Below are 25,785 nucleotides of genomic sequence, written 5' to 3'. Positions count from 1 at the left end.
GTTTAGGCCCAATTCCAACTGCTTTTGGCAGCTAAACAGTGTTGAGCCTCTTTAGTAGTTTAATTTGAGACCACCTGCTAATATCATGTCCTGTAGGTCTTTTTACATTACCAACACATGATTTTTTTCAGTAAGACAATACAGTTAGGAAACTTTTTTATTAGCTTACCTGGTTATAGAAGTAGAAGATTGCAAAAAAGTGCCGGTATCTCAACTACAGCCATACCACATTGGATACGCCCAATCTCGTCTGATCTTGGAAACAAAGCAGTGTTGGGCCTGGTTAGTACTTGGGTGGGAGACCACATGGGAACACCAGGTGCTGTAGGTTTTTTCCCATTAATGGCAAATTGTTTTTATTCTCTTGCTATTTAAATTGGAAACTTTTTATTTTTATTGCCAATACAGACATTTGGGACAGGTCAAACAGACACAATAGCCATCACCTAAAAACTTACCACACTGTTTAGGCCCAATTCCAACTGCTTTTGGCAGCTAAACAGTGTTGAGCCTCTTTAGTAGTTTAATTTGAGACCACCTGCTAATATCATGTCCTGTAGGTCTTTTTACATTACCAACACATGATTTTTTTCAGTAAGGCAATACAGTTAGGAAACTTTTTTATTAGCTTACCTGGTTATAGAAGTAGAAGAGGGCAAAAAAGTGCCAGTATCTCACCTACAGCCATACCACATTGGATACGCCCAATCTCGTCTGATCTTGGAAGCTAAGCAGTGTTGGGCCTGGTTAGTACTTGGGTGGGAGACCACATGGGAACACCAGGTGCTGTAGGTTTTTTCCCATTAATGGCAAATTGTTTTTATTCTCTTGCTATTTAAATTGGAAACTTTTTATTTTTATTGCCAATACAGACATTTGGGACAGGTCAAACAGACACAATAGCCATCACCTAAAAACTTACCACACTGTTTAGGCCCAATCCCAACTGCTTTTGGCAGCTAAACAGTGTTGAGCCTCTTTAGTAGTTTAATTTGAGACCACCTGCTAATATCATGTCCTGTAGGTCTTTTTACATTACCAACACATGATTTTTTTCAGTAAGGCAATACAGTTAGGAAACTTTTTTATTAGCTTACCTGGTTATAGAAGTAGAAGAGGGCAAAAAAGTGCCAGTATCTCACCTACAGCCATACCACATTGGATACGCCCAATCTCGTCTGATCTTGGAAGCTAAGCAGTGTTGGGCCTGGTTAGTACTTGGGTGGGAGACCACATGGGAACACCAGGTGCTGTAGGTTTTTTCCCATTAATGGCAAATTGTTTTTATTCTCTTGCTATTTAAATTGGAAACTATTTATTTTTATTGCCAATACAGACATTTGGGACAGGTCAAACAGACACAATAGCCATCACCTAAAAACTTACCACACTGTTTAGGCCCAATTCCAACTGCTTTTCGGAGCTAAACAGTGTTGAGCCTCTTTAGTAGTTTAATTTGAGACCACCTGCTAATATCATGTCCTGTAGGTCTTTTTACATTACCAACACATGATTTTTTTCAGTAAGCCAATATAGTTAGGAAACTTTTTTATTAGCTTACCTGGTTATAGAAGTAGAAGAGGGCAAAAAAGTGCCTGTATCTCACTTACAGCCATACCACATTGGATACGCCTGATCTTGGAAGCTAAGCGGTGTTGGGCCTGGTTAGTACTTGGGTGGGAGACCACATGGGAACACCAGGTGCTGTAGGTATTTCCCATTACTGGCAAATTGTTTTTATTCTCTAGCTTTTTAAATTGGAAACTTTTTTCTCTTTATTGACAGTACAGATATTTGGAAGAGGTCAAACAGACACAATAGCCATCACCTAAAAACTTATCACACTGTTTAGGCCCAATTCCAACTGCTTTTGGCAGCTAAACAGTGTTGAGCCTCTTTAGTAGTTTAATTTGAGACCACCTGCTAATATCATGTCCTGTAGGTCTTTTTACATTACCAACACATGATTTTTTTCAGTAAGACAATACAGTTAGGAAACTTTTTTATTAGCTTACCTGGTTATAGAAGTAGAAGATTGCAAAAAAGTGCCGGTATCTCAACTACAGCCATACCACATTGGATATGCCCAATCTCGTCTGATCTTGGAAACAAAGCAGTGTTGGGCCTGGTTAGTACTTGGGTGGGAGACCACATGGGAACACCAGGTGCTGTAGGTTTTTTCCCATTAATGGCAAATTGTTTTTATTCTCTTGCTATTTAAATTGGAAACTTTTTATTTTTATTGCCAATACAGACATTTGGGACAGGTCAAACAGACACAATAGCCATCACCTAAAAACGTACCACACTGTTTAGGCCCAATTCCAACTGCTTTTGGCAGCTAAACAGTGTTGAGCCTCTTTAGTAGTTTAATTTGAGACCACATGCTAATATCATGTCCTGTAGGTCTTTTTACATTACCAACACATGATTTTTTTCAGTAAGGCAATACAGTTAGGAAACTTTTTTATTAGCTTACCTGGTTATAGAAGTAGAAGAGGGCAAAAAAGTGCCAGTATCTCACCTACAGCCATACCACATTGGATACGCCCAATCTCGTCTGATCTTGGAAGCTAAGCAGTGTTGGGCCTGGTTAGTACTTGGGTGGGAGACCACATGGGAACACCAGGTGCTGTAGGTTTTTTCCCATTAATGGCAAATTGTTTTTATTCTCTTGCTATTTAAATTGGAAACTTTTTATTTTTATTGCCAATACAGACATTTGGGACAGGTCAAACAGACACAATAGCCATCACCTAAAAACTTACCACACTGTTTAGGCCCAATTCCAACTGCTTTTGGCAGCTAAACAGTGTTGAGCCTCTTTAGTAGTTTAATTTGAGACCACCTGCTAATATCATGTCCTGTAGGTCTTTTTACATTACCAACACATGATTTTTTTCAGTAAGGCAATACAGTTAGGAAACTTTTTTATTAGCTTACCTGGTTATAGAAGTAGAAGAGGGCAAAAAAGTGCCAGTATCTCACCTACAGCCATACCACATTGGATACGCCCAATCTCGTCTGATCTTGGAAGCTAAGCAGTGTTGGGCCTGGTTAGTACTTGGGTGGGAGACCACATGGGAACACCAGGTGCTGTAGGTTTTTTCCCATTAATGGCAAATTGTTTTTATTCTCTTGCTATTTAAATTGGAAACTATTTATTTTTATTGCCAATACAGACATTTGGGACAGGTCAAACAGACACAATAGCCATCACCTAAAAACTTACCACACTGTTTAGGCCCAATTCCAACTGCTTTTCGGAGCTAAACAGTGTTGAGCCTCTTTAGTAGTTTAATTTGAGACCACCTGCTAATATCATGTCCTGTAGGTCTTTTTACATTACCAACACATGATTTTTTTCAGTAAGCCAATATAGTTAGGAAACTTTTTTATTAGCTTACCTGGTTATAGAAGTAGAAGAGGGCAAAAAAGTGCCTGTATCTCACTTACAGCCATACCACATTGGATACGCCTGATCTTGGAAGCTAAGCGGTGTTGGGCCTGGTTAGTACTTGGGTGGGAGACCACATGGGAACACCAGGTGCTGTAGGTATTTCCCATTACTGGCAAATTGTTTTTATTCTCTAGCTTTTTAAATTGGAAACTTTTTTCTCTTTATTGACAGTACAGATATTTGGAAGAGGTCAAACAGACACAATAGCCATCACCTAAAAACTTACCACACTGTTTAGGCCCAATTCCAACTGCTTTTGGCAGCTAAACAGTGTTGAGCCTCTTTAGTAGTTTAATTTGAGACCACCTGCTAATATCATGTCCTGTAGGTCTTTTTACATTACCAACACATGATTTTTTTCAGTAAGACAATACAGTTAGGAAACTTTTTTATTAGCTTACCTGGTTATAGAAGTAGAAGATTGCAAAAAAGTGCCGGTATCTCAACTACAGCCATACCACATTGGATACGCCCAATCTCGTCTGATCTTGGAAACAAAGCAGTGTTGGGCCTGGTTAGTACTTGGGTGGGAGACCACATGGGAACACCAGGTGCTGTAGGTTTTTTCCCATTAATGGCAAATTGTTTTTATTCTCTTGCTATTTAAATTGGAAACTTTTTATTTTTATTGCCAATACAGACATTTGGGACAGGTCAAACAGACACAATAGCCATCACCTAAAAACTTACCACACTGTTTAGGCCCAATTCCAACTGCTTTTGGCAGCTAAACAGTGTTGAGCCTCTTTAGTAGTTTAATTTGAGACCACCTGCTAATATCATGTCCTGTAGGTCTTTTTACATTACCAACACATGATTTTTTTCAGTAAGGCAATACAGTTAGGAAACTTTTTTATTAGCTTACCTGGTTATAGAAGTAGAAGAGGGCAAAAAAGTGCCAGTATCTCACCTACAGCCATACCACATTGGATACGCCCAATCTCGTCTGATCTTGGAAGCTAAGCAGTGTTGGGCCTGGTTAGTACTTGGGTGGGAGACCACATGGGAACACCAGGTGCTGTAGGTTTTTTCCCATTAATGGCAAATTGTTTTTATTCTCTTGCTATTTAAATTGGAAACTTTTTATTTTTATTGCCAATACAGACATTTGGGACAGGTCAAACAGACACAATAGCCATCACCTAAAAACTTACCACACTGTTTAGGCCCAATTCCAACTGCTTTTGGCAGCTAAACAGTGTTGAGCCTCTTTAGTAGTTTAATTTGAGACCACCTGCTAATATCATGTCCTGTAGGTCTTTTTACATTACCAACACATGATTTTTTTCAGTAAGGCAATACAGTTAGGAAACTTTTTTATTAGCTTACCTGGTTATAGAAGTAGAAGAGGGCAAAAAAGTGCCAGTATCTCACCTACAGCCATACCACATTGGATACGCCCAATCTCGTCTGATCTTGGAAGCTAAGCAGTGTTGGGCCTGGTTAGTACTTGGGTGGGAGACCACATGGGAACACCAGGTGCTGTAGGTTTTTTCCCATTAATGGCAAATTGTTTTTATTCTCTTGCTATTTAAATTGGAAACTATTTATTTTTATTGCCAATACAGACATTTGGGACAGGTCAAACAGACACAATAGCCATCACCTAAAAACTTACCACACTGTTTAGGCCCAATTCCAACTGCTTTTCGGAGCTAAACAGTGTTGAGCCTCTTTAGTAGTTTAATTTGAGACCACCTGCTAATATCATGTCCTGTAGGTCTTTTTACATTACCAACACATGATTTTTTTCAGTAAGCCAATATAGTTAGGAAACTTTTTTATTAGCTTACCTGGTTATAGAAGTAGAAGAGGGCAAAAAAGTGCCTGTATCTCACTTACAGCCATACCACATTGGATACGCCTGATCTTGGAAGCTAAGCGGTGTTGGGCCTGGTTAGTACTTGGGTGGGAGACCACATGGGAACACCAGGTGCTGTAGGTATTTCCCATTACTGGCAAATTGTTTTTATTCTCTAGCTTTTTAAATTGGAAACTTTTTTCTCTTTATTGACAGTACAGATATTTGGAAGAGGTCAAACAGACACAATAGCCATCACCTAAAAACTTACCACACTGTTTAGGCCCAATTCCAACTGCTTTTGGCAGCTAAACAGTGTTGAGCCTCTTTAGTAGTTTAATTTGAGACCACCTGCTAATATCATGTCCTGTAGGTCTTTTTACATTACCAACACATGATTTTTTTCAGTAAGACAATACAGTTAGGAAACTTTTTTATTAGCTTACCTGGTTATAGAAGTAGAAGATTGCAAAAAAGTGCCGGTATCTCAACTACAGCCATACCACATTGGATACGCCCAATCTCGTCTGATCTTGGAAACAAAGCAGTGTTGGGCCTGGTTAGTACTTGGGTGGGAGACCACATGGGAACACCAGGTGCTGTAGGTTTTTTCCCATTAATGGCAAATTGTTTTTATTCTCTTGCTATTTAAATTGGAAACTTTTTATTTTTATTGCCAATACAGACATTTGGGACAGGTCAAACAGACACAATAGCCATCACCTAAAAACTTACCACACTGTTTAGGCCCAATTCCAACTGCTTTTGGCAGCTAAACAGTGTTGAGCCTCTTTAGTAGTTTAATTTGAGACCACCTGCTAATATCATGTCCTGTAGGTCTTTTTACATTACCAACACATGATTTTTTTCAGTAAGGCAATACAGTTAGGAAACTTTTTTATTAGCTTACCTGGTTATAGAAGTAGAAGAGGGCAAAAAAGTGCCAGTATCTCACCTACAGCCATACCACATTGGATACGCCCAATCTCGTCTGATCTTGGAAGCTAAGCAGTGTTGGGCCTGGTTAGTACTTGGGTGGGAGACCACATGGGAACACCAGGTGCTGTAGGTTTTTTCCCATTAATGGCAAATTGTTTTTATTCTCTTGCTATTTAAATTGGAAACTTTTTATTTTTATTGCCAATACAGACATTTGGGACAGGTCAAACAGACACAATAGCCATCACCTAAAAACTTACCACACTGTTTAGGCCCAATTCCAACTGCTTTTGGCAGCTAAACAGTGTTGAGCCTCTTTAGTAGTTTAATTTGAGACCACCTGCTAATATCATGTCCTGTAGGTCTTTTTACATTACCAACACATGATTTTTTTCAGTAAGGCAATACAGTTAGGAAACTTTTTTATTAGCTTACCTGGTTATAGAAGTAGAAGAGGGCAAAAAAGTGCCAGTATCTCACCTACAGCCATACCACATTGGATACGCCCAATCTCGTCTGATCTTGGAAGCTAAGCAGTGTTGGGCCTGGTTAGTACTTGGGTGGGAGACCACATGGGAACACCAGGTGCTGTAGGTTTTTTCCCATTAATGGCAAATTGTTTTTATTCTCTTGCTATTTAAATTGGAAACTATTTATTTTTATTGCCAATACAGACATTTGGGACAGGTCAAACAGACACAATAGCCATCACCTAAAAACTTACCACACTGTTTAGGCCCAATTCCAACTGCTTTTCGGAGCTAAACAGTGTTGAGCCTCTTTAGTAGTTTAATTTGAGACCACCTGCTAATATCATGTCCTGTAGGTCTTTTTACATTACCAACACATGATTTTTTTCAGTAAGCCAATATAGTTAGGAAACTTTTTTATTAGCTTACCTGGTTATAGAAGTAGAAGAGGGCAAAAAAGTGCCAGTATCTCACCTACAGCCATACCACATTGGATACGCCCAATCTCGTCTGATCTTGGAAGCTAAGCAGTTTTGGGCCTGGTTAGTACTTGGGTGGGAGACCACATGGGAACACCAGGTGCTGTAGGTTTTTCCCATTACTGGCAAATTGTTTTTATTCTCTAGCTTTTTAAATTGGAAACTTTTTTCTCTTTATTGACAGTACAGACATTTGGAAGAGGTCAAACAGACACAATAGCCATCACCTAAAAACTTACCACACTGTTTAGGCCCAATTCCAACTGCTTTTGGCAGCTAAACAGTGTTGAGCCTCTTTAGTAGTTTAATTTGAGACCACCTGCTAATATCATGTCCTGTAGGTCTTTTTACATTACCAACACATGATTTTTTTCAATAAGACAATACAGTTAGGATACTTTTTTATTAGCTTACCTGGTTATAGAAGTAGAAGATTGCAAAAAAGTGCCGGTATCTCAACTACAGCCATACCACATTGGATACGCCCAATCTCGTCTGATCTTGGAAACAAAGCAGTGTTGGGCCTGGTTAGTACTTGGGTGGGAGACCACATGGCAACACCAGGTGCTGTAGGTTTTTTCCCATTAATGGCAAATTGTTTTTATTCTCTTGCTATTTAAATTGGAAACTTTTTATTTTTATTGCCAATACAGACATTTGGGACAGGTCAAACAGACACAATAGCCATCACCTAAAAATGTACCACACTGTTTAGGCCCAATTCCAACTGCTTTTGGCAGCTAAACAGTGTTGAGCCTCTTTAGTAGTTTAATTTGAGACCACATGCTAATATCATGTCCTGTAGGTCTTTTTACATTACCAACACATGATTTTTTTCAGTAAGGCAATACAGTTAGGAAACTTTTTTATTAGCTTACCTGGTTATAGAAGTAGAAGAGGGCAAAAAAGTGCATGTATCTCACCTACAGCCATACCACATTGGATACGCCTGATCTTGGAAGCTAAGCAGTGTTGGGCCTGGTTAGTACTTGGGTGGGAGACCACATGGGAACACCAGGTGCTGTAGGTTTTTTCCCATTAATGGCAAATTGTTTTTATTCTCTTGCTATTTAAATTGGAAACTTTTTATTTTTATTGCCAATACAGACATTTGGGACAGGTCAAACAGACACAATAGCCATCACCTAAAAACTTACCACACTGTTTAGGCCCAATTCCAACTGCTTTTGGCAGCTAAACAGTGTTGAGCCTCTTTAGTAGTTTAATTTGAGACCACATGCTAATATCATGTCCTGTAGGTCTTTTTACATTACCAACACATGATTTTTTTCAGTAAGGCAATACAGTTAGGAAACTTTTTTATTAGCTTACCTGGTTATAGAAGTAGAAGAGGGCAAAAAAGTGCATGTATCTCACCTACAGCCATACCACATTGGATACGCCCAATCTCATCTGATCTTGGAAGCTAAGCAGTGTTGGGCCTGGTTAGTACTTGGGTGGGAGACCACATGGGAACACCAGGTGCTGTAGGTTTTTTCCCATTAATGGCAAATTGTTTTTATTCTCTTGCTATTTAAATTGGAAACTTTTTATTTTTATTGCCAATACAGACATTTGGGACAGGTCAAACAGACACAATAGCCATCACCTAAAAACTTACCACACTGTTTAGGCCCAATTCCAACTGCTTTTCGGAGCTAAACAGTGTTGAGCCTCTTTAGTAGTTTAATTTGAGACCACCTGCTAATATCATGTCCTGTAGGTCTTTTTACATTACCAACACATGATTTTTTTCAGTAAGCCAATATAGTTAGGAAACTTTTTTAATAGCTTACCTGGTTATAGAAGTAGAAGAGGGCAAAAAAGTGCCGGTATCTCACTTACAGCCATACCACATTGGATACGCCCAATCTCGTCTGATCTTGGAAGCTAAGCAGTGTTGGGCCTGGTTAGTACTTGGGTGGGAGACCACATGGGAACACCAGGTGCTGTAGGTTTTTCCCATTACTGGCAAATTGTTTTTATTCTCTAGCTTTTTAAATTGGAAACTTTTTTCTCTTTATTGACAGTACAGACATTTGGAAGAGGTCAAACAGACACAATAGCCATCACCTAAAAACTTACCACACTGTTTAGGCCCAATTCCAACTGCTTTTGGCAGCTAAACAGTGTTGAGCCTCTTTAGTAGTTTAATTTGAGACCACCTGCTAATATCATGTCCTGTAGGTCTTTTTACATTACCAACACATGATTTTTTTTCAGTAAGACAATACAGTTAGGAAACTTTTTTATTAGCTTACCTGGTTATAGAAGTAGAAGAGTGCAAAAAAGTGCCGGTATCTCAACTACAGCCATACCACATTGGATACGCCCAATCTCGTCTGATCTTGGAAGCTAAGCAGTGTTGGGCCTGGTTAGTACTTGGGTGGGAGACCACATGGGAACACCAGGTGCTGTAGGTTTTTTCCCATTAATGGCAAATTGTTTTTATTCTCTTGCTATTTAAGTTGGAAACTTTTTATTTTTATTGCCAATACAGACATTTGGGACAGGTCAAACAGACACAATAGCCATCACCTAAAAACTTACCACACTGTTTAGGCCCAATTCCAACTGCTTTTGGGAGCTAAACAGTGTTGAGCCTCTTTAGTAGTTTAATTTGAGACCACCTGCTAATATCATGTCCTGTAGGTCTTTTTACATTACCAACACATAATTTTTTTCAGTAAGCCAACATAGTTAGGAAACTTTTTTATTAGCTTACCTGGTTATAGAAGTAGAAGATGGCAAAAAAGTGCCTGTATCTCACCTACAGCCATACCACATTGGATACGCCCAATCTCGTCTGATCTTGGAAGCTAAGCAGTGTTGGGCCTGGTTAGTACTTGGGTGGGAGACCACATGGGAACACCAGGTGCTGTAGGTTTTTCCCATTACTGGCAAATTGTTTTTATTCTCCAGCTTTTTAAATTGGAAACTTTTTTCTCTTTATTGACAGTACAGACATTTGGAAGAGGTCAAAAAGACACAATAGCCATCACCTAAAAACTTACCACACTGTTTAGGCCCAATTCCAACTGCTTTTGGCAGCTAAACAGTGTTGAGCCTCTTAAGTAGTTTAATTTGAGACCACCTGCTAATATCATGTCCTGTAGGTCTTTTTACATTACCAACACATGATTTTTTTCAGTAAGGCAATACAGTTAGGAAACTTTTTTATTAGCATTCCAGGTTATAGAAGTAGAAGAGGGCAAAAAAGTGCCGGTATCTCACCTACAGCCATACCACATTGGATGCGCCCAATCTCGTCTGATCTTGGAAGCTAAGCAGTGTTGGGCCTGGTTAGTACTTGGGTGGGAGACCACATGGGAACACCAGGTGCTGTAGGTTTTTCCCATTACTGGCAAATTGTTTTTATTCTCCAGCTTTTTAAATTGGAAACTTTTTTCTCTTTATTGACAGTACAGACATTTGGAAGAGGTCAAACAGACACAATAGCCATCACCTAAAAACTTACCACACTGTTTAGGCCCAATTCCAATTGCTTTTGGCAGCTAAACAGTGTTGAGCCTCTTAAGTAGTTTAATTTGAGACCACCTGCTAATATCATGTCCTGTAGGTCTTTTCACATTACCAACACATGATTTTTTTCAGTAAGGCAATACAGTTAGGAAACTTTTTTATTAGCTTTCCTGGTTATAGAAGTAGAAGAGGGCAAAAAAGTGCCGGTATCTCACCTACAGCCATACCACATTGGATACGCCCAATCTCGTCTGATCTTGGAAGCTAAGCAGTGTTGGGCCTGGTTAGTACTTGGGTGGGAGACCACATGGGAACACCAGGTGCTGTAGGTTTTTTCCCATTAATGGCAAATTGTTTTTATTCTCTTGCTATTTAAATTGGAAACTTTTTATTTTTATTGCCAATACAGACATTTGGGACAGGTCAAACAGACACAATAGCCATCACCTAAAAACTTACCACACTGTTTAGGCCCAATTCCAACTGCTTTTATCAGCTAAACAGTGTTGAGCCTCTTTAGTAGTTTAATTTGAGACCACCTGCTAATATCATGTCCTGTAGGTCTTTTTACATTACCAACACATGATTTTTTTCAGTAAGGCAATACAGTTAGGAAACTTTTTTATTAGCTTACCTGGTTATAGAAGTAGAAGAGGGCAAAAAAGTGCCAGTATCTCACCTACAGCCATACCACATTGGATACGCCCAATCTCGTCTGATATTGGAAGCTAAGCAGTGTTGGGCCTGGTTAGTACTTGGGTGGGAGACCACATGGGAACACCAGGTGCTGTAGGTTTTTTCCCATTAATGGCAAATTGTTTTTATTCTCTTGCTATTTAAATTGGAAACTTTTTATTTTTATTGCCAATACAGACATTTGGGACAGGTCAAACAGACACAATAGCCATCACCTAAAAACTTACCACACTGTTTAGGCCCAATTCCAACTGCTTTTTGCAGCTAAACAGTGTTGAGCCTCTTTAGTAGTTTAATTTGAGACCACCTGCTAATATCATGTCCTGTAGGTCTTTTTACATTACCAACACATGATTTTTTTCAGTAAGGCAATACAGTTAGGAAACTTTTTTATTAGCTTACCTGGTTATAGAAGTAGAAGAGGGCAAAAAAGTGCCAGTATCTCACCTACAGCCATACCACATTGGATACGCCTGATCTTGGAAGCTAAGCAGTGTTGGGCCTGGTTAGTACTTGGGTGGGAGACCACATGGGAACACCAGGTGCTGTAGGTTTTTTCCCATTAATGGCAAATTGTTTTTATTCTCTTGCTATTTAAATTGGAAACTATTTATTTTTATTGCCAATACAGACATTTGGGACAGGTCAAACAGACACAATAGCCATCACCTAAAAACTTACCACACTGTTTAGGCCCAATTCCAACTGCTTTTCGGAGCTAAACAGTGTTGAGCCTCTTTAGTAGTTTAATTTGAGACCACCTGCTAATATCATGTCCTGTAGGTCTTTTTACATTACCAACACATGATTTTTTTCAGTAAGCCAATATAGTTAGGAAACTTTTTTATTAGCTTACCTGGTTATAGAAGTAGAAGAGGGCAAAAATGTGCCTGTATCTCACTTACAGCCATACCACATTGGATACGCCTGATCTTGGAAGCTACGCGGTGTTGGGCCTGGTTAGTACTTGGGTGGGAGACCACATGGGAACACCAGGTGCTGTAGGTATTTCCCATTACTGGCAAATTGTTTTTATTCTCTAGCTTTTTAAATTGGAAACTTTTTTCTCTTTATTGACAGTACAGATATTTGGAAGAGGTCAAACAGACACAATAGCCATCACCTAAAAACTTACCACACTGTTTAGGCCCAATTCCAACTGCTTTTGGGAGCTAAACAGTGTTGAGCCTCTTTAGTAGTTTAATTTGACACCACATGCTAATATCATGTCCTGTAGGTCTTTTTACATTACCAACACATGATTTTTTTCAGTAAGGCAATACAGTTAGGAAACTTTTTTATTAGCTTACCTGGTTATAGAAGTAGAAGAGGGCAAAAAAGTGCCAGTGTCTCACCTACAGCCATACCACATTGGATACGCCCTATCTCGTCTGATCTTGGAAGCTAAGCAGTGTTGGGCCTGGTTAGTACTTGGGTGGGAGACCACATGGGAACACCAGGTGCTGTAGGTTTTTCCCATTACTGGCAAATTGTTTTTATTCTCTAGCTTTTTAAATTGGAAACTTTTTTCTCTTTATTGACAGTACAGACATTTGGAAGAGGTCAAACAGACACAATAGCCATCACCTTAAAACTTACCACACTGTTTAGGCCCAATTCCAACTGCTTTTGGCAGCTAAACAGTGTTGAGCCTCTTAAGTAGTTTAATTTGAGACCACCTGCTAATATCATGTCCTGTAGGTCTTTTTACATTACCAACGCATGATTTTTTTCAGTAAGGCAATACAGTTAGGAAACTTTTTTATTAGCTTTCCTGGTTATAGAAGTAGAAGAGGGCAAAAAAGTGCCGGTATCTCACCTACAGCCATACCACATTGGATACGCCCAATCTCGTCTGATCTTGGAAGCTAAGCTGTGTTGGGCCTGGTTAGTACTTGGGTGGGAGACCACATGGGAACACCAGGTGCTGTAGGTTTTTTTCCCATTAATGGCAAATTGTTTTTATTCTCTTGCTATTTAAATTGGAAACTTTTTATTTTTATTGCCAATACAGACATTTGGGACAGGTCAAACAGACACAATAGCCATCACCTAAAAACTTACCACACTGTTTAGGCCCAATTCCAACTGCTTTTGGCAGCTAAACAGTGTTGAGCCTCTTTAGTAGTTTAATTTGAGACCACATGCTAATATCATGTCCTGTAGGTCTTTTTACATTACCAACACATGATTTTTTTCAGTAAGGCAATACAGTTAGGAAACTTTTTTATTAGCTTACCTGGTTATAGAAGTAGAAGAGGGCAAAAAAGTGCCAGTATCTCACCTACAGCCATACCACATTGGATACGCCCAATCTCGTCTGATCTTGGAAGCTAAGCAGTGTTGGGCCTGGTTAGTACTTGGGTGGGAGACCACATGGGAACACCAGGTGCTGTAGGTTTTTTTCCCATTAATGGCAAATTTTTTTTATTCTCTTGCTATTTAAATTGGAAACTTTTTATTTTTATTGCCAATACAGACATTTGGGACAGGTCAAACAGACACAATAGCCATCACCTAAAAACTTACCACACTGTTTAGGCCCAATTCCAACTGCTTTTTGGAGCTAAACAGTGTTGAGCCTCTTTAGTAGTTTAATTTGAGACCACCTGCTAATATCATGTCCTGTAGGTCTTTTTACATTACCAACACATGATTTTTTTCAGTAAGCCAATATAGTTAGGAAACTTTTTTAATAGCTTACCTGGTTATAGAAGTAGAAGAGGGCAAAAAAGTGCCTGTATCTCACTTACAGCCATACCACATTGGATACGCCCAATCTTGTCTGATCTTGGAAGCTAAGCAGTGTTGGGCCTGGTTAGTACTTGGGTGGGAGAACACATGGGAACACCAGGTGCTGTAGGTTTTTCCCATTACTGGCAAATTGTTTTTATTCTCTAGCTTTTTAAATTGGAAACTTTTTTCTCTTTATTGACAGTACAGATATTTGGAAGAGGTCAAACAGACACAATAGCCATCACCTAAAAACTTACCACACTGTTTAGGCCCAATTCCAACTGCTTTTGGCAGCTAAACAGTGTTGAGCCTCTTTAGTAGTTTAATTTGAGACCACCTGCTAATATCATGTCCTGTAGGTCTTTTTACATTACCAACACATGATTTTTTTCAGTAAGACAATACAGTTAGGAAATTTTTTTATTAGCTTACCTGGTTATAGAAGTAGAAGAGGGCAAAAAAGTGCTGGTATCTCAACTACAGCCATACCACATTGGATACGCCCAATCTCGTCTGATCTTGGAAGCTAAGCAGTGTTGGGCCTGGTTAGTACTTGGGTGGGAGACCACATGGGAACACCAGGTGCTGTAGGTTTTTTCCCATTAATGGCAAATTGTTTTTATTCTCTTGCTATTTAAATTGGAAACTTTTTATTTTTATTGCCAATACAGACATTTGGGACAGGTCAAACAGACACAATAGCCATCACCTAAAAACTTACCACACTGTTTAGGCCCAATTCCAACTGCTTTTGGGAGCTAAACAGTGTTGAGCCTCTTTAGTAGTTTAATTTGAGACCACCTGCTAATATCATGTCCTGTAGGTCTTTTTACATTACCAACACATAATTTTTTTCAGTAAGCCAATATAGTTAGGAAACTTTTTTATTAGCTTACCTGGTTATAGAAGTAGAAGATGGCAAAAAAGTGCCTGTATCTCGCCTACAGCCATATCACATTGGATACGCCCAATCTCGTCTGATCTTGGAAGCTAAGCAGTGTTGGGCCTGGTTAGTACTTGGGTGGGAGACCACATGGGAACACCAGGTGCTGTAGGTTTTTCCCATTACTGGCAAATTGTTTTTATTCTCTAGCTTTTTAAATTGGAAACTTTTTTCTCTTTATTGACAGTACAGACATTTGGAAGAGGTCAAACAGACACAATAGCCATCACCTAAAAACTTACCACACTGTTTAGGCCCAATTCCAACTGCTTTTGGCAGCTAAACAGTGTTGAGCCTCTTAAGTAGTTTAATTTGAGACCACCTGCTAATATCATGTCCTGTAGGTCTTTTTACATTACCAACACATGATTTTTTTCAGTAAGGCAATACAGTTAGGAAACTTTTTTATTAGCTTACCTAGTTATAGAAGTAGAAGAGGGCAAAAAAGTGCCGGTATCTCACCTGCAGCCATACCACATTGGATACGCCCAATCTCGTCTGATCTTGGAAGCTAAGCAGTGTTGGGCCTGGTTAGTACTTGGGTGGGAGACCACATGGGAACACCAGGTGCTGTAGGTTTTTTCCCATTAATGGCAAATTGTTTTTATTCTATTGCTATTTAAATTAGAAACTTTTTATTTTTATTGCCAATACAGACATTTGGGACAGGTCAAACAGACACAATAGCCATCACCTAAAAACGTACCACACTGTTTAGGCCCAATTCCAACTGCTTTTGGCAGCTAAACAGTGTTGAGCCTCTTTAGTAGTTTAATTTGAGACCACATGCTAATATCATGTCCTGTAGGTCATTTTACATTACCAACACATGAATTTTTTCTGTAAGGCAATACAGTTAGGAAACTTTTTTATTAGCTTACCTGGTTATAGAAGTAGAAGAGGGCAAAAAAGTGCCTGTATCTCACCTACAGCCATACCACATTGGATACGCCCAATCTCGTCTGATCTTGGAAGTTAAGCTGTGTTGGGCCTGGTTAGTACTTGGGTGGGAGACCACATGGGAACACCAGGTGCTGTAGGTTTTTCCCATTAGTGGCAAATTGTTTTTATTCTCTAGCTTTTTAAATTGGAAACTTTTTTCTCTTTATTGACAGTACAGACATTTGGAAGAGGTCAAACAGACACAATAGCCATCACCTAAAAACTTACCACACTGTTTAGGCCCAATTCCAACTGCTTTTGGCAGCTAAACAGTGTTGAGCCTCTTAAGTAGTTTAATTTGAGACCACCTGCTAATATCATGTCCTGTAGGTCTTTTTACATTACCAACGCATGATTTTTTTCAGTAAGGCAATACAGTTAGGAAACTTTTTTATTAGCTTTCCTGGTTATAGAAGTAGAAGAGGGCAAAAAAGTGCCGGTATCTCACCTACAGCCATACCACATTGGATACGCCCAATCTCGTCTGATCTTGGAAGCTAAGCAGTGTTGGGCCTGGTTAGTACTTGGGTGGGAGACCACATGGGAACACCAGGTGCTGTAGGTTTTTTCCCATTAATGGCAAATTGTTTTTATTCTCTTGTTATTTAAATTGGAAACTTTTTATTTTTATTGCCAATACAGACATTTGGGACAGGTCAAACAGACACAACAGCCATCACCTAAAAACTTACCACACTGTTTAGGCCCAATTCCAACTGCTTTTGGCAGCTAAACAGTGTTGAGCCTCTTTAGTAGTTTAATTTGAGACCACATGCTAATATCATGTCCTGTAGGTCTTTTTACATTACCAACACATGATTTTTTTCAGTAAGGCAATACAGTTAGGAAACTTTTTTATTAGCTTACCTGGTTATAGAAGTAGAAGAGGGCAAAAAAGTGCCAGTATCTCACCTACAGCCATACCACATTGGATACGCCCAATCTCGTCTGATCTTGGAAGCTAAGCAGTGTTGGGCCTGGTTAGTACTTGGGTGGGAGTCCACATGGGAACACCAGGTGCTGTAGGTTTTTTCCCATTAATGGCAAATTGTTTTTATTCTCTTGCTATTTAAATTGGAAACTTTTTATTTTTATTGCCAATACAGACATTTGGGACAGGTCAAACAGACACAATAGCCATCACCTAAAAACTTACCACACTGTTTAGGCCCAATTCCAACTGCTTTTCGGAGCTAAACAGTGTTGAGCCTCTTTAGTAGTTTAATTTGAGACCACCTGCTAATATCATGTCCTGTAGGTCTTTTTACATTACCGACACATGATTTTTTTCAGTAAGCCAATATAGTTAGGAAACTTTTTTAATAGCTTACCTGGTTATAGAAGTAGAAGAGGGCAAAAAAGTGCCTGTATCTCCCTTACAGCCATACCACATTGGATACGCCCAATCTCGTCTGATCTTGGAAGCTAAGCAGTGTTGGGCCTGGTTAGTACTTGGGTGGGAGACCACATGGGAACACCAGGTGCTGTAGGTTTTTCCCATTACTGGCAAATTGTTTTTATTCTCTAGCTTTTTAAATTGGAAACTTTTTTCTCTTTATTGACAGTACAGACATTTGGAAGAGGTCAAACAGACACAATAGCCATCACCTAAAAACTTACCACACTGTTTAGGCCCAATTCCAACTGCTTTTGGCAGCTAAACAGTGTTGAGCCTCTTTAGTAGTTTAATTTGAGACCACCTGCTAATATCATGTCCTGTAGGTCTTTTTACATTACCAACACATGATTTTTTTCAGTAAGACAATACAGTTAGGAAACTTTTTTATTAGCTTACCTGGTTATAGAAGTAGAAGAGGGCAAAAAAGTGCCTGTATCTCAACTACAGCCATACCACATTGGATACGCACAATCTCGTCTGATCTTGGAAGCTAAGCAGTGTTGGGCCTGGTTAGTACTTGGGTGGGAGACCACATGGGAACACCAGGTGCTGTAGGTTTTTTCCCATTAATGGCAAATTGTTTTTATTCTCTTGCAATTTAAATTGGAAACTTTTTATTTTTATTGCCAATACAGACATTTGGGACAGGTCAAACAGACACAATAGCCATCACCTAAAAACTTACCACACTGTTTAGGCCCAATTCCAACTGCTTTTGGGAGCTAAACAGTGTTGAGCCTCTTTAGTAGTTTAATTTGAGACCACCTGCTAATATCATGTCCTGTAGGTCTTTTTACATTACCAACACATAATTTTTTTCAGTAAGCCAATATAGTTAGGAAACTTTTTTATTAGCTTACCTGGTTATAGAAGTAGAAGATGGCAAAAAAGTGCCTGTATCTCACCTACAGCCATACCACATTGGATACGCCTAATCTCGTCTGATCTTGGAAGCTAAACAGTGTTGGGCCTGGTTAGTACTTGGGTGGGAGACCACATGGGAACACCAGGTGCTGTAGGTTTTTCCCATTACTGGCAAATTGTTTTTATTCTCCAGCTTTTTAAATTGGAAACTTTTTTCTCTTTATTGACAGTACAGACATTTGGAAGAGGTCAAACAGACACAATAGCCATCACCTAAAAACTTACCACACTGTTTAGGCCCAATTCCAACTGCTTTTGGCAGCTAAACAGTGTTGAGCCTCTTTAGTAGTTTAATTTGAGACCACCTGCTAATATCATGTCCTGTAGGTCTTTTTACATTACCAACACATGATTTTTTTCAGTAAGACAATACAGTTAGGAAACTTTTTTATTAGCTTACCTGGTTATAGAAGTAGAAGAGGGCAAAAAAGTGCCAGTATCTCAACTACAGCCATACCACATTGGATACGCCTGATCTTGGAAGCTAAGCAGTGTTGGGCCTGGTTAGTACTTGGGTGGGAGACCACATGGGAACACCAGGTGCTGTAGGTTTTTTCCCATTAATGGCAAATTGTTTTTATTCTCTTGCTATTTAAATTGGAAACTTTTTATTTTTATTGCCAATACAGACATTTGGGACAGGTCAAACAGACACAATAGCCATCACCTAAAAACTTACCACACTGTTTAGGCCCAATTCCAACTGCTTTTGGCAGCTAAACAGTGTTGAGCCTCTTTAGTAGTTTAATTTGAGACCACCTGCTAATATCATGTCCTGTAGGTCTTTTTACATTACCAACACATGATTTTTTTCAGTAAGGCAATACAGTTAGGAAACTTTTTTATTAGCTTACCTGGTTATAGAAGTAGAAGAGGGCAAAAAAGTGCCGGTATCTCACCTACAGCCATACCACATTGGATACGCCCAATCTCGTCTGATCTTGGAAGCTAAGCAGTGTTGGGCCTGGTTAGTACTTGGGTGGGAGACCACATGGGAACACCAGGTGCTGTAGGTTTTTTCCCATTAATGGCAAATTGTTTTTATTCTATTGCTATTTAAATTAGAAACTTTTTTATTTTTATTGCCAATACAGACATTTGGGACAGGTCAAACAGACACAATAGCCATCACCTAAAAACGTACCACACTGTTTAGGCCCAATTCCAACTGCTTTTGGCAGCTAAACAGTGTTGAGCCTCTTTAGTAGTTTAATTTGAGACCACATGCTAATATCATGTCCTGTAGGTCATTTTACATTACCAACACATGAATTTTTTCTGTAAGGCAATACAGTTAGGAAACTTTTTTATTAGCTTACCTGGTTATAGAAGTAGAAGAGGGCAAAAAAGTGCCTGTATCTCACCTACAGCAATACCACATTGGATACGCCCAATCTCGTCTGATCTTGGAAGTTAAGCTGTGTTGGGCCTGGTTAGTACTTGGGTGGGAGACCACATGGGAACACCAGGTGCTGTAGGTTTTTCCCATTAGTGGCAAATTGTTTTTATTCTCTAGCTTTTTAAATTGGAAACTTTTTTCTCTTTATTGACAGTACAGACATTTGGAAGAGGTCAAACAGACACAATAGCCATCACCTAAAAACTTACCACACTGTTTAGGCCCAATTCCAACTGCTTTTGGCAGCTAAACAGTGTTGAGCCTCTTAAGTAGTTTAATTTGAGACCACCTGCTAATATCATGTCCTGTAGGTCTTTTTACATTACCAACGCATGATTTTTTTCAGTAAGGCAATACAGTTAGGAAACTTTTTTATTAGCTTTCCTGGTTATAGAAGTAGAAGAGGGCAAAAAAGTGCCGGTATCTCACCTACAGCCATACCACATTGGATACGCCCAATCTCGTCTGATCTTGGAAGCTAAGCAGTGTTGGGCCTGGTTAGTACTTGGGTAGGAGACCACATGGGAACACCAGGTGCTGTAGGTTTTTTCCCATTAATGGCAAATTGTTTTTATTCTCTTGTTATTTAAATTGGAAACTTTTTATTTTTATTGCCAATACAGACATTTGGGACAGGTCAAACAGACACAATAGCCATCACCTAAAAACTTACCACACTGTTTAATCCCAATTCCAACTGCTTTTGGCAGCTAAACAGTGTTGAGCCTCTTTAGTAGTTTAATTTGAGACCACATGCTAATATCATGTCCTGTAGGTCTTTTTACATTACCAACACATGATTTTTTTCAGTAAGGCAATACAGTTAGGAAACTTTTTTATTAGCTTACCTGGTTATAGAAGTAGAAGAGGGCAAAAAAGTGCCAGTATCTCACCTACAGCCATACCACATTGGATACGCCCAATCTCGTCTCATCTTGGAAGCTAAGCAGTGTTGGGCCTGGTTAGTACTTGGGTGGGAGACCACATGGGAACACCAGGTGCTGTAGGTTTTTTCCCATTAATGGCAAATTGTTTTTATTCTCTTGCTATTTAAATTGGAAACTTTTTATTTTTATTGCCAATACAGACATTTGGGACAGGTCAAACAGACACAATAGCCATCACCTAAAAACTTACCACACTGTTTAGGCCCAATTCCAACTGCTTTTCGGAGCTAAACAGTGTTGAGCCTCTTTAGTAGTTTAATTTGAGACCACCTGCTAATATCATGTCCTGTAGGTCTTTTTACATTACCAACACATGATTTTTTTCAGTAAGCCAATATAGTTAGGAAACTTTTTTAATAGCTTACCTAGTTATAGAAGTAGAAGAGGGCAAAAAAGTGCCTGTATCTCCCTTACAGCCATACCACATTGGATACGCCCAATCTCGTCTGATCTTGGATGCTAAGCAGTGTTGGGCCTGGTTAGTACTTGGGTGGGAGACCACATGGGAACACCAGGTGCTGTAGGTTTTTCCCATTACTGGCAAATTGTTTTTATTCTCTAGCTTTTTAAATTGGAAACTTTTTTCTCTTTATTGACAGTACAGACATTTGGAAGAGGTCAAACAGACACAATAGCCATCACCTAAAAACTTACCACACTGTTTAGGCCCAATTCCAACTGCTTTTGGCAGCTAAACAGTGTTGAGCCTCTTTAGTAGTTTAATTTGAGACCACCTGCTAATATCATGTCCTGTAGGTCTTTTTACATTACCAACACATGATTTTTTTCAGTAAGACAATACAGTTAGGAAACTTTTTTATTAGCTTACCTGGTTATAGAAGTAGAAGAGGGCAAAAAAGTGCCTGTATCTCAACTACAGCCATACCACATTGGATACGCACAATCTCGTCTGATCTTGGAAGCTAAGCAGTGTTGGGCCTGGTTAGTACTTGGGTGGGAGACCACATGGGAACACCAGGTGCTGTTGGTTTTTTCCCATTAATGGCAAATTGTTTTTATTCTCTTGCAATTTAAATTGGAAACGTTTTATTATTATTGCCAATACAGACATTTGGGACAGGTCAAACAGACACAATAGCCATCACCTAAAAACTTACCACACTGTTTAGGCCCAATTCCAACTGCTTTTGGCAGCTAAACAGTGTTGAGCCTCTTTAGTAGTTTAATTTGAGACCACCTGCTAATATCATGTCCTGTAGGTCTTTTTACATTACCAACACATGATTTTTTTCAGTAAGGCAATACAGTTAGGAAACTTTTTTATTAGCTTACCTGGTTATAGAAGTAGAAGAGGGCAAAAAAGTGCCAGTATCTCACCTACAGCCATACCACATTGGATACGCCCAATCTCGTCTGATCTTGGAAGCTAAGCAGTGTTGGGCCTGGTTAGTACTTGGGTGGGAGACCACATGGGAACACCAGGTGCTGTAGGTATTTCCCATTACTGGCAAATTGTTTTTATTCTCTAGCTTTTTAAATTGGAAACTTTTTTCTCTTTATTGACAGTACAGATATTTGGAAGAGGTCAAACAGACACAATAGCCATCACCTAAAAACTTACCACACTGTTTAGGCCCAATTCCAACTGCTTTTGGCAGCTAAACAGTGTTGAGCCTCTTTAGTAGTTTAATTTGAGACCACCTGCTAATATCATGTCCTGTAGGTCTTTTTACATTACCAACACATGATTTTTTTCAGTAAGACAATACAGTTAGGAAACTTTTTTATTAGCTTACCTGGTTATAGAAGTAGAAGAGGGCAAAAAAGTGCCGGTATCTCAACTACAGCCATACCACATTGGATACGCCCAATCTCGTCTGATCTTGGAAGCTAAGCAGTGTTGGGCCTGGTTAGTACTTGGGTGGGAGACCACATGGGAACACCAGGTGCTGTAGGTTTTTTCCCATTAATGGCAAATTGTTTTTATTCTCTTGCAATTTAAATTGGAAACTTTTTATTTTTATTGCCAATACAGACATTTGGGACAGGTCAAACAGACACAATAGCCATCACCTAAAAACTTACCACACTGTTTAGGCCCAATTCCAACTGCTTTTGGGAGCTAAACAGTGTTGAGCCTCTTTAGTAGTTTAATTTGAGACCACCTGCTAATATCATGTCCTGTAGGTCTTTTTACATTACCAACACATAATTTTTTTCAGTAAGCCAATATAGTTAGGAAACTTTTTTATTAGCTTACCTGGTTATAGAAGTAGAAGATGGCAAAAAAGTGCCTGTATCTCACCTACAGCCATACCACATTGGATACGCCTAATCTCGTCTGATCTTGGAAGCTAAACAGTGTTGGGCCTGGTTAGTACTTGGGTGGGAGACCACATGGGAACACCAGGTGCTGTAGGTTTTTCCCATTACTGGCAAATTGTTTTTATTCTCCAGCTTTTTAAATTGGAAACTTTTTTCTCTTTATTGACAGTACAGACATTTGGAAGAGGTCAAACAGACACAATAGCCATCACCTAAAAACTTACCACACTGTTTAGGCCCAATTCCAACTGCTTTTGGCAGCTAAACAGTGTTGAGCCTCTTAAGTAGTTTAATTTGAGACCACCTGCTAATATCATGTCCTGTAGGTCTTTTTACATTACCAACACATGATTTTTTTCAGTAAGGCAATACAGTTAGGAAACTTTTTTATTAGCTTTCCTGGTTATAGAAGTAGAAGAGGGCAAAAAAGTGCCGGTATCTCACCTACAGCCATACCACATTGGATACGCCCAATCTCGTCTGATCTTGGAAGCTAAGCAGTGTTGGGCCTGGTTAGTACTTGGGTGGGAGACCACATGGGAACACCAGGTGCTGTAGGTTTTTTCCCATTAATGGCAAATTGTTTTTTTTCTCTTGCTATTTAAATTGGAAACTTTTTATTTTTATTGCCAATACAGACATTTGGGACAGGTCAAACAGACACAATAGCCATCACCTAAAAACTTACCACACTGTTTAGGCCCAATTCCAACTGCTTTTGGCAGCTAAACAGTGTTGAGCCTCTTTAGTAGTTTAATTTGAGACCACCTGCTAATATCATGTCCTGTAGGTCTTTTTACATTACCAACACATGATTTTTTTCAGTAAGGCAATACAGTTAGGAAACTTTTTTATTAGCTTACCTGGTTATAGAAGTAGAAGAGGGCAAAAAAGTGCCAGTATCTCACCTACAGCCATACCACATTGGATACGCCCAATCTCGTCTGATCTTGGAAGCTAAGCAGTGTTGGGCCTGGTTAGTACTTGGGTGGGAGACCACATGGGAACACCAGGTGCTGTAGGTATTTCCCATTACTGGCAAATTGTTTTTATTCTCTAGCTTTTTAAATTGGAAACTTTTTTCTCTTTATTGACAGTACAAATATTTGGAAGAGGTCAAACAGACACAATAGCCATCACCTAAAAACTTACCACACTGTTTAGGCCCAATTCCAACTGCTTTTGGGAGCTAAACAGTGTTGAGCCTCTTTAGTAGTTTAATTTGAGACCACCTGCTAATATCATGTCCTGTAGGTCTTTTTACATTACCAACACATGATTTTTTTCAGTAAGACAATACAGTTAGGAAACTTTTTTATTAGCTTACCTGGTTATAGAAGTAGAAGAGGGCTAAAAAGTGCCGGTATCTCAACTACAGCCATACCACATTGGATACGCCCAATCTCGTCTGATCTTGGAAGCTAAGCAGTGTTGGGCCTGGTTAATACTTGGGTGGGAGACCACATGGGAACACCAGGTGCTGTAGTTTTTTTCCCATTAATGGCAAATTGTTTTTATTCTCTTGCTATTTAAATTGGAAACTTTTTATTTTTATTGCCAATACAGACATTTGGGACAGGTCAAACAGACACAATAGCCATCACCTAAAAACTTACCACACTGTTTAGGCCCAATTCCAACTGCTTTTGGCAGCTAAACAGTGTTGAGCCTCTTTAGTAGTTTAATTTGAGACCACCTGCTAATATCATGTCCTGTAGGTCTTTTTACATTACCAACACATGATTTTTTTCAGTAAGGCAATACAGTTAGGAAACTTTTTTATTAGCTTACCTGGTTATAGAAGTAGAAGAGGGCAAAAAAGTGCCAGTATCTCACCTACAGCCATACCACATTGGATACGCCCAATCTCGTCTGATCTTGGAAGCTAAGCAGTGTTGGGCCTGGTTAGTACTTGGGTGGGAGACCACATGGGAACACCAGGTGCTGTAGGTATTTCCCATTACTGGCAAATTGTTTTTATTCTCTAGCTTTTTAAATTGGAAACTTTTTTCTCTTTATTGACAGTACAAATATTTGGAAGAGGTCAAACAGACACAATAGCCATCACCTAAAAACTTACCACACTGTTTAGGCCCAATTCCAACTGCTTTTGGCAGCTAAACAGTGTTGAGCCTCTTTAGTAGTTTAATTTGAGACCACCTGCTAATATCATGTCCTGTAGGTCTTTTTACATTACCAACACATGATTTTTTTCAGTAAGACAATACAGTTAGGAAACTTTTTTATTAGCTTACCTGGTTATAGAAGTAGAAGAGGGCTAAAAAGTGCCGGTATCTCAACTACAGCCATACCACATTGGATACGCCCAATCTCGTCTGATCTTGGAAGCTAAGCAGTGTTGGGCATGGTTAGTACTTGGGTGGGAGACCACATGGGAACACCAGGTGCTGTAGGTTTTTTCCCATTAATGGCAAATTGTTTTTATTCTCTTGCTATTTAAATTGGAAACTTTTTATTTTTATTGCCAATACAGACATTTGGGACAGGTCAAACAGACACAATAGCCATCACCTAAAAACTTACCACACTGTTTAGGCCCAATTCCAACTGCTTTTGGGAGCTAAACAGTGTTGAGCCTCTTAAGTAGTTTAATTTGAGACCACCTGCTAATATCATGTCCTGTAGGTCTTTTTACATTACCAACACATGATTTTTTTCAGTAAGGCAATACAGTTAGGAAACTTTTTTATTAGCTTACCTGGTTATAGAAGTAGAAGAGGGCAAAAAAGTGCCAGTATCTCACCTACAGCCATACCACATTGGATACGCCAAATCTCGTCTGATCTTGGAAGCTAAGCTGTGTTGGGCCTGGTTAGTACTTGGGTGGGAGACCACATGGGAACACCAGGTGCTGTAGGTT

General features: G+C 39.3%; 48 non-coding genes and 8 pseudogenes across 48 annotated transcripts; all 56 read left to right on the top strand.

Annotated features, from left to right (window-relative positions):
• The first annotated feature begins 212 nt into the window (after positions 1-212).
• LOC146039407 (5S ribosomal RNA) lies at positions 213-331 on the top strand. Its single transcript, XR_014462914.1, has one exon. It is a non-coding gene; the product is annotated as a 5S ribosomal RNA (ribosomal RNA).
• Positions 332-676: 345 nt separating this feature from the next.
• On the top strand, positions 677-795 carry LOC146039576 (5S ribosomal RNA). The gene has a single exon (XR_014463069.1). It is a non-coding gene; the product is annotated as a 5S ribosomal RNA (ribosomal RNA).
• Positions 796-1,140: 345 nt separating this feature from the next.
• LOC146039564 (5S ribosomal RNA) lies at positions 1,141-1,259 on the top strand. Its single transcript, XR_014463058.1, has one exon. It is a non-coding gene; the product is annotated as a 5S ribosomal RNA (ribosomal RNA).
• A 345-nt stretch (positions 1,260-1,604) lies between these two features.
• LOC146039806 (5S ribosomal RNA) lies at positions 1,605-1,713 on the top strand (annotated as a pseudogene).
• Positions 1,714-2,058: 345 nt separating this feature from the next.
• LOC146039095 (5S ribosomal RNA) lies at positions 2,059-2,177 on the top strand. The gene has a single exon (XR_014462631.1). It is a non-coding gene; the product is annotated as a 5S ribosomal RNA (ribosomal RNA).
• A 345-nt stretch (positions 2,178-2,522) lies between these two features.
• Positions 2,523-2,641, top strand: LOC146039552 (5S ribosomal RNA). Its single transcript, XR_014463047.1, has one exon. It is a non-coding gene; the product is annotated as a 5S ribosomal RNA (ribosomal RNA).
• A 345-nt stretch (positions 2,642-2,986) lies between these two features.
• Positions 2,987-3,105, top strand: LOC146039539 (5S ribosomal RNA). Its single transcript, XR_014463035.1, has one exon. It is a non-coding gene; the product is annotated as a 5S ribosomal RNA (ribosomal RNA).
• A 345-nt stretch (positions 3,106-3,450) lies between these two features.
• On the top strand, positions 3,451-3,559 carry LOC146039805 (5S ribosomal RNA; annotated as a pseudogene).
• A 345-nt stretch (positions 3,560-3,904) lies between these two features.
• LOC146039406 (5S ribosomal RNA) lies at positions 3,905-4,023 on the top strand. Its single transcript, XR_014462913.1, has one exon. It is a non-coding gene; the product is annotated as a 5S ribosomal RNA (ribosomal RNA).
• Positions 4,024-4,368: 345 nt separating this feature from the next.
• On the top strand, positions 4,369-4,487 carry LOC146039527 (5S ribosomal RNA). The gene has a single exon (XR_014463024.1). It is a non-coding gene; the product is annotated as a 5S ribosomal RNA (ribosomal RNA).
• Positions 4,488-4,832: 345 nt separating this feature from the next.
• LOC146039515 (5S ribosomal RNA) lies at positions 4,833-4,951 on the top strand. Its single transcript, XR_014463013.1, has one exon. It is a non-coding gene; the product is annotated as a 5S ribosomal RNA (ribosomal RNA).
• Positions 4,952-5,296: 345 nt separating this feature from the next.
• Positions 5,297-5,405, top strand: LOC146039804 (5S ribosomal RNA; annotated as a pseudogene).
• A 345-nt stretch (positions 5,406-5,750) lies between these two features.
• LOC146039404 (5S ribosomal RNA) lies at positions 5,751-5,869 on the top strand. Its single transcript, XR_014462911.1, has one exon. It is a non-coding gene; the product is annotated as a 5S ribosomal RNA (ribosomal RNA).
• Positions 5,870-6,214: 345 nt separating this feature from the next.
• LOC146039503 (5S ribosomal RNA) lies at positions 6,215-6,333 on the top strand. Its single transcript, XR_014463002.1, has one exon. It is a non-coding gene; the product is annotated as a 5S ribosomal RNA (ribosomal RNA).
• A 345-nt stretch (positions 6,334-6,678) lies between these two features.
• LOC146039490 (5S ribosomal RNA) lies at positions 6,679-6,797 on the top strand. Its single transcript, XR_014462991.1, has one exon. It is a non-coding gene; the product is annotated as a 5S ribosomal RNA (ribosomal RNA).
• Positions 6,798-7,142: 345 nt separating this feature from the next.
• Positions 7,143-7,261, top strand: LOC146038558 (5S ribosomal RNA). The gene has a single exon (XR_014462140.1). It is a non-coding gene; the product is annotated as a 5S ribosomal RNA (ribosomal RNA).
• Positions 7,262-7,606: 345 nt separating this feature from the next.
• On the top strand, positions 7,607-7,725 carry LOC146039713 (5S ribosomal RNA; annotated as a pseudogene).
• A 345-nt stretch (positions 7,726-8,070) lies between these two features.
• Positions 8,071-8,179, top strand: LOC146039769 (5S ribosomal RNA; annotated as a pseudogene).
• A 345-nt stretch (positions 8,180-8,524) lies between these two features.
• Positions 8,525-8,643, top strand: LOC146040090 (5S ribosomal RNA). The gene has a single exon (XR_014463257.1). It is a non-coding gene; the product is annotated as a 5S ribosomal RNA (ribosomal RNA).
• A 345-nt stretch (positions 8,644-8,988) lies between these two features.
• Positions 8,989-9,107, top strand: LOC146037790 (5S ribosomal RNA). The gene has a single exon (XR_014461436.1). It is a non-coding gene; the product is annotated as a 5S ribosomal RNA (ribosomal RNA).
• A 346-nt stretch (positions 9,108-9,453) lies between these two features.
• LOC146038110 (5S ribosomal RNA) lies at positions 9,454-9,572 on the top strand. The gene has a single exon (XR_014461729.1). It is a non-coding gene; the product is annotated as a 5S ribosomal RNA (ribosomal RNA).
• A 345-nt stretch (positions 9,573-9,917) lies between these two features.
• On the top strand, positions 9,918-10,036 carry LOC146039478 (5S ribosomal RNA). Its single transcript, XR_014462980.1, has one exon. It is a non-coding gene; the product is annotated as a 5S ribosomal RNA (ribosomal RNA).
• Positions 10,037-10,381: 345 nt separating this feature from the next.
• On the top strand, positions 10,382-10,500 carry LOC146040275 (5S ribosomal RNA). Its single transcript, XR_014463425.1, has one exon. It is a non-coding gene; the product is annotated as a 5S ribosomal RNA (ribosomal RNA).
• Positions 10,501-10,845: 345 nt separating this feature from the next.
• Positions 10,846-10,964, top strand: LOC146039465 (5S ribosomal RNA). Its single transcript, XR_014462968.1, has one exon. It is a non-coding gene; the product is annotated as a 5S ribosomal RNA (ribosomal RNA).
• Positions 10,965-11,309: 345 nt separating this feature from the next.
• Positions 11,310-11,428, top strand: LOC146038501 (5S ribosomal RNA). The gene has a single exon (XR_014462087.1). It is a non-coding gene; the product is annotated as a 5S ribosomal RNA (ribosomal RNA).
• Positions 11,429-11,773: 345 nt separating this feature from the next.
• LOC146039768 (5S ribosomal RNA) lies at positions 11,774-11,882 on the top strand (annotated as a pseudogene).
• Positions 11,883-12,227: 345 nt separating this feature from the next.
• On the top strand, positions 12,228-12,336 carry LOC146039863 (5S ribosomal RNA; annotated as a pseudogene).
• Positions 12,337-12,681: 345 nt separating this feature from the next.
• On the top strand, positions 12,682-12,800 carry LOC146038268 (5S ribosomal RNA). Its single transcript, XR_014461873.1, has one exon. It is a non-coding gene; the product is annotated as a 5S ribosomal RNA (ribosomal RNA).
• A 345-nt stretch (positions 12,801-13,145) lies between these two features.
• Positions 13,146-13,264, top strand: LOC146038194 (5S ribosomal RNA). The gene has a single exon (XR_014461806.1). It is a non-coding gene; the product is annotated as a 5S ribosomal RNA (ribosomal RNA).
• Positions 13,265-13,610: 346 nt separating this feature from the next.
• Positions 13,611-13,729, top strand: LOC146039453 (5S ribosomal RNA). The gene has a single exon (XR_014462957.1). It is a non-coding gene; the product is annotated as a 5S ribosomal RNA (ribosomal RNA).
• Positions 13,730-14,075: 346 nt separating this feature from the next.
• On the top strand, positions 14,076-14,194 carry LOC146039517 (5S ribosomal RNA). The gene has a single exon (XR_014463015.1). It is a non-coding gene; the product is annotated as a 5S ribosomal RNA (ribosomal RNA).
• Positions 14,195-14,539: 345 nt separating this feature from the next.
• On the top strand, positions 14,540-14,658 carry LOC146038109 (5S ribosomal RNA). The gene has a single exon (XR_014461728.1). It is a non-coding gene; the product is annotated as a 5S ribosomal RNA (ribosomal RNA).
• Positions 14,659-15,003: 345 nt separating this feature from the next.
• On the top strand, positions 15,004-15,122 carry LOC146038514 (5S ribosomal RNA). The gene has a single exon (XR_014462100.1). It is a non-coding gene; the product is annotated as a 5S ribosomal RNA (ribosomal RNA).
• A 345-nt stretch (positions 15,123-15,467) lies between these two features.
• On the top strand, positions 15,468-15,586 carry LOC146037840 (5S ribosomal RNA). The gene has a single exon (XR_014461482.1). It is a non-coding gene; the product is annotated as a 5S ribosomal RNA (ribosomal RNA).
• A 345-nt stretch (positions 15,587-15,931) lies between these two features.
• On the top strand, positions 15,932-16,050 carry LOC146037781 (5S ribosomal RNA). The gene has a single exon (XR_014461427.1). It is a non-coding gene; the product is annotated as a 5S ribosomal RNA (ribosomal RNA).
• Positions 16,051-16,395: 345 nt separating this feature from the next.
• On the top strand, positions 16,396-16,514 carry LOC146039441 (5S ribosomal RNA). The gene has a single exon (XR_014462946.1). It is a non-coding gene; the product is annotated as a 5S ribosomal RNA (ribosomal RNA).
• Positions 16,515-16,859: 345 nt separating this feature from the next.
• On the top strand, positions 16,860-16,978 carry LOC146037907 (5S ribosomal RNA). Its single transcript, XR_014461543.1, has one exon. It is a non-coding gene; the product is annotated as a 5S ribosomal RNA (ribosomal RNA).
• Positions 16,979-17,323: 345 nt separating this feature from the next.
• On the top strand, positions 17,324-17,442 carry LOC146038603 (5S ribosomal RNA). Its single transcript, XR_014462182.1, has one exon. It is a non-coding gene; the product is annotated as a 5S ribosomal RNA (ribosomal RNA).
• Positions 17,443-17,787: 345 nt separating this feature from the next.
• LOC146039100 (5S ribosomal RNA) lies at positions 17,788-17,906 on the top strand. Its single transcript, XR_014462636.1, has one exon. It is a non-coding gene; the product is annotated as a 5S ribosomal RNA (ribosomal RNA).
• Positions 17,907-18,251: 345 nt separating this feature from the next.
• Positions 18,252-18,370, top strand: LOC146038450 (5S ribosomal RNA). The gene has a single exon (XR_014462041.1). It is a non-coding gene; the product is annotated as a 5S ribosomal RNA (ribosomal RNA).
• Positions 18,371-18,715: 345 nt separating this feature from the next.
• LOC146039799 (5S ribosomal RNA) lies at positions 18,716-18,824 on the top strand (annotated as a pseudogene).
• A 345-nt stretch (positions 18,825-19,169) lies between these two features.
• LOC146039429 (5S ribosomal RNA) lies at positions 19,170-19,288 on the top strand. Its single transcript, XR_014462935.1, has one exon. It is a non-coding gene; the product is annotated as a 5S ribosomal RNA (ribosomal RNA).
• A 346-nt stretch (positions 19,289-19,634) lies between these two features.
• On the top strand, positions 19,635-19,753 carry LOC146038345 (5S ribosomal RNA). The gene has a single exon (XR_014461944.1). It is a non-coding gene; the product is annotated as a 5S ribosomal RNA (ribosomal RNA).
• Positions 19,754-20,098: 345 nt separating this feature from the next.
• On the top strand, positions 20,099-20,217 carry LOC146038412 (5S ribosomal RNA). Its single transcript, XR_014462005.1, has one exon. It is a non-coding gene; the product is annotated as a 5S ribosomal RNA (ribosomal RNA).
• Positions 20,218-20,562: 345 nt separating this feature from the next.
• Positions 20,563-20,681, top strand: LOC146039184 (5S ribosomal RNA). Its single transcript, XR_014462712.1, has one exon. It is a non-coding gene; the product is annotated as a 5S ribosomal RNA (ribosomal RNA).
• A 345-nt stretch (positions 20,682-21,026) lies between these two features.
• LOC146039188 (5S ribosomal RNA) lies at positions 21,027-21,145 on the top strand. The gene has a single exon (XR_014462716.1). It is a non-coding gene; the product is annotated as a 5S ribosomal RNA (ribosomal RNA).
• A 345-nt stretch (positions 21,146-21,490) lies between these two features.
• LOC146039445 (5S ribosomal RNA) lies at positions 21,491-21,609 on the top strand. The gene has a single exon (XR_014462950.1). It is a non-coding gene; the product is annotated as a 5S ribosomal RNA (ribosomal RNA).
• A 345-nt stretch (positions 21,610-21,954) lies between these two features.
• Positions 21,955-22,073, top strand: LOC146037596 (5S ribosomal RNA). Its single transcript, XR_014461259.1, has one exon. It is a non-coding gene; the product is annotated as a 5S ribosomal RNA (ribosomal RNA).
• A 345-nt stretch (positions 22,074-22,418) lies between these two features.
• On the top strand, positions 22,419-22,537 carry LOC146038108 (5S ribosomal RNA). The gene has a single exon (XR_014461727.1). It is a non-coding gene; the product is annotated as a 5S ribosomal RNA (ribosomal RNA).
• A 345-nt stretch (positions 22,538-22,882) lies between these two features.
• LOC146038449 (5S ribosomal RNA) lies at positions 22,883-23,001 on the top strand. Its single transcript, XR_014462040.1, has one exon. It is a non-coding gene; the product is annotated as a 5S ribosomal RNA (ribosomal RNA).
• Positions 23,002-23,346: 345 nt separating this feature from the next.
• LOC146039417 (5S ribosomal RNA) lies at positions 23,347-23,465 on the top strand. Its single transcript, XR_014462923.1, has one exon. It is a non-coding gene; the product is annotated as a 5S ribosomal RNA (ribosomal RNA).
• A 345-nt stretch (positions 23,466-23,810) lies between these two features.
• Positions 23,811-23,929, top strand: LOC146037595 (5S ribosomal RNA). The gene has a single exon (XR_014461258.1). It is a non-coding gene; the product is annotated as a 5S ribosomal RNA (ribosomal RNA).
• A 345-nt stretch (positions 23,930-24,274) lies between these two features.
• LOC146038549 (5S ribosomal RNA) lies at positions 24,275-24,393 on the top strand. The gene has a single exon (XR_014462132.1). It is a non-coding gene; the product is annotated as a 5S ribosomal RNA (ribosomal RNA).
• A 345-nt stretch (positions 24,394-24,738) lies between these two features.
• On the top strand, positions 24,739-24,857 carry LOC146037594 (5S ribosomal RNA). The gene has a single exon (XR_014461257.1). It is a non-coding gene; the product is annotated as a 5S ribosomal RNA (ribosomal RNA).
• Positions 24,858-25,202: 345 nt separating this feature from the next.
• LOC146039147 (5S ribosomal RNA) lies at positions 25,203-25,321 on the top strand. The gene has a single exon (XR_014462678.1). It is a non-coding gene; the product is annotated as a 5S ribosomal RNA (ribosomal RNA).
• A 345-nt stretch (positions 25,322-25,666) lies between these two features.
• On the top strand, positions 25,667-25,785 carry LOC146039105 (5S ribosomal RNA). Its single transcript, XR_014462639.1, has one exon. It is a non-coding gene; the product is annotated as a 5S ribosomal RNA (ribosomal RNA).

This window comes from Crinia signifera, chromosome 9 (assembly GCF_055691185.1).
Source record: "Crinia signifera chromosome 9, ASM5569118v1, whole genome shotgun sequence".
NCBI lineage: Eukaryota > Metazoa > Chordata > Amphibia > Anura > Myobatrachidae > Crinia > Crinia signifera.
The sequence above is the reverse complement of the archived record's forward strand: the minus strand, read 5'-3'. Positions and strand labels throughout refer to the sequence as shown.